The sequence below is a fragment of the Camellia sinensis genome, chromosome 4, assembly GCF_055761805.1.
Source record: "Camellia sinensis isolate YWXY chromosome 4, ASM5576180v1, whole genome shotgun sequence".
NCBI classification, from domain to species: Eukaryota; Viridiplantae; Streptophyta; class Magnoliopsida; order Ericales; family Theaceae; genus Camellia; species Camellia sinensis.
This window is the reverse complement of record NC_138964.1, coordinates 203,278,319-203,281,006: the sequence shown is the minus strand read 5'-3', so window position 1 is coordinate 203,281,006 and position 2,688 is coordinate 203,278,319.

Here is a 2,688-nt window from a genome sequence, read left to right as displayed (position 1 = left end):
CGGGCAGTCACGGGGTGCGGGCTAATTTTACACTCCTATCAATATGAATGTTAGCATGTCAATGTGAATATTCGCATTGCCAATGGGCCGGGCCGGGCCCGCTCCGGGCCGCGGGCGGGCTTTTGGCCACCCACGGGACACTAGCTAATTTTATACTCTTATCAATGTGAATGTTAACATGTCAATGTGAATATTCACATTGTCAACGGGCCAGGCCGGGGTCGTCCCGGGCGGGTTTTTGGCCGCCCATGGGCCGCGGACCAATTTTATACTCTTATCAATGTGAATGTTAACATGTCAACGTGAATATTCACATTGTCAACGGCCCAGACCGGGCCCGTCCATGGGCCGCGGGCGGGTTTTGCGCCGCCACGGGATGCGGGCCAATTTTACACTCCTATTAATGTGAATGTTAACATGTCAATGTGAATATTCACATTGTCAACGGGCCGAGCCCGCCCCGGCTCGCAGACAGGTTTCGGGCTGTCCACGGGCCAATTTTACATTCTTACCAATGTGAATTTTAAAATATGAATGCTTACATCATAAAATTGCTAACTATTCAAAAATTATTTATAAGGGTATCAAAATTAAATATAAGGGCATAAGTGTCCAAGAAAATAGTGTAAATCAAGAAAAAGAACTTTATAGAATAAAACTATACATACATGGGACTAAATGGGTTAAAATTTTTTTTCATACACTTCTTAAATTAAAACACTTCTAAATAAAATTTATCAATAATTTTTCCAAAAAAATAACACCAACCCCAGCTTCCGGTTCCCAATTTCCGTCGCACATGTTTCCTTTCTTTCCGTCTACTTATCCACATTGGTTTAGTATAATATATTGATATTAGTGTATTTTTCAAAATAATATATATATATATATATATATGAACTTTTTGGTGAGGGATCCCTCAATATCAATTTTTATTGCATAAAAGGCGATCTAAAAAGTTTTTTCAAATGTCAAAATATAAGTACTCCTAGTGAAGTTTTACTAGCCTTCTACCCCTTATCACCACCATCAACCACTGCCAGTTACTATCTCTAGCGATTATCTTTTGCCTTTGACAATATATTTTTTTTGGTAGATTATTTAATTTCTCTCCCATTATCGCATTATTATTGTCATTATTGTCACACCATTACCACTACCACTATCACTACCACCACCAATTAAACAAACACTAAAAAATTTATTCCAAATTCATTGTTTTGTAAGTAAAAAACTTTTAATTTCTGATTTAATATTTAAACACTAAATTTTCATCTTCATTAACCACTAACTACACTTATGATCCTTACAGTCATTAGTAGAAATGTTAAATGAGAAAAATACTGAAACACTGAAAATATAATATTAATAGAGTAAAATTTTATTATTTGCTACTGAAAAATTAAATAGTAAATTAAAATACTGAAACAACTTCTTTATTTGAAATCCCATGCTCAATATTTAAATTGATAAAAATTCTGCGGATTTAAATGCAACACACATGCTTATACAACTCCCTTGGTGCCTATTTGAAGAGCTCACGTCATCAAATCATTTTTATAAAAAAGTAACAACATACGAGGGGTTGTTTTGAAAAGTAAATTAAAAGTAAATTTTTTTTATTTTATTTGAAAAATATATATAAAAAAATAAATAGATAATGTGACCAAAAAGAGGTTGAAAGTCAAAAAAAAAAAAAAAGAAAAAAAAAGATAACTTTCAACCTCTTATCAAAAGTAGGGATGGCAATTTAAACCCAGCTCGACGGAGACCCGACCCCTGACCCCGAATAAAGCGGGTTTTTCCAGAAAATTATCCCCATAGGACCGGGGATGGTATCAAAAATTAATTCCCCGATGATTTTCGGGCCGGGGACGGGGATAGGTTTCCCGGCCCCGGCTCCAGCCCCGAATGAACCCCGTATAATCCCCGAATATATATATATATATATATATATGTTTAGGTTATATGTATATAAATATATTTAGGCTACTTTTTTGAGACTATACACTACTCACCTCTCTTCTCCACTCACACTCACACTCACCTCTCTTCTCTCAGACTCTCTCTCTCTCTATGTTGCAGTGCTCACGGAACGGCGTCTCTCAGACTCTCTCTCTCTCTCTCTCTCTCTATGCTGCGGTGCTCACGGCGTCGGCGTCGGCGTCTCCTCCTCTCTTTCTCACCGGTGTCACTCCTCCCTCAAGGCGTCACGGCAGCGACTCCTCTCCTCTCTCACTGGCGGTAGCTCCTCTCTCTCTCTCACGGTATGTCCTCTCTCTCTCTCTTACGGTATATCCTCATCCTCTCTCTCACGGTATCTCCTCTCTAGTTACTCTCTCTCTCTCTGTTTTTTTATTTTGTTTTTCAGATCTGGAAGTTCTGGTCACCGGTGCCAAGATCCGAGTTGAGGAGTGAGAGACGAATCTGGTGTACGCTAGGGTTTCGCCATTTCTACTATTGAATCTGTTGAATATTTGATCTGAAGCTGAATTTTTTTTTGATTTGAAGCTGTTAAATTTGTTATTCAATATTTGATCTAAAGTTGTTGAATTTTTTTTTGATCTGAAGCTGTTAAATTTTTTTTTTTGAATCTGTTAAATTTGTTATTCAATATTTGATTTGAAGCTGAATTTTTTTTTTTTGCCAGGGACTTTTCGGGGTCGGGGAAACCCGATCGCCATTGGG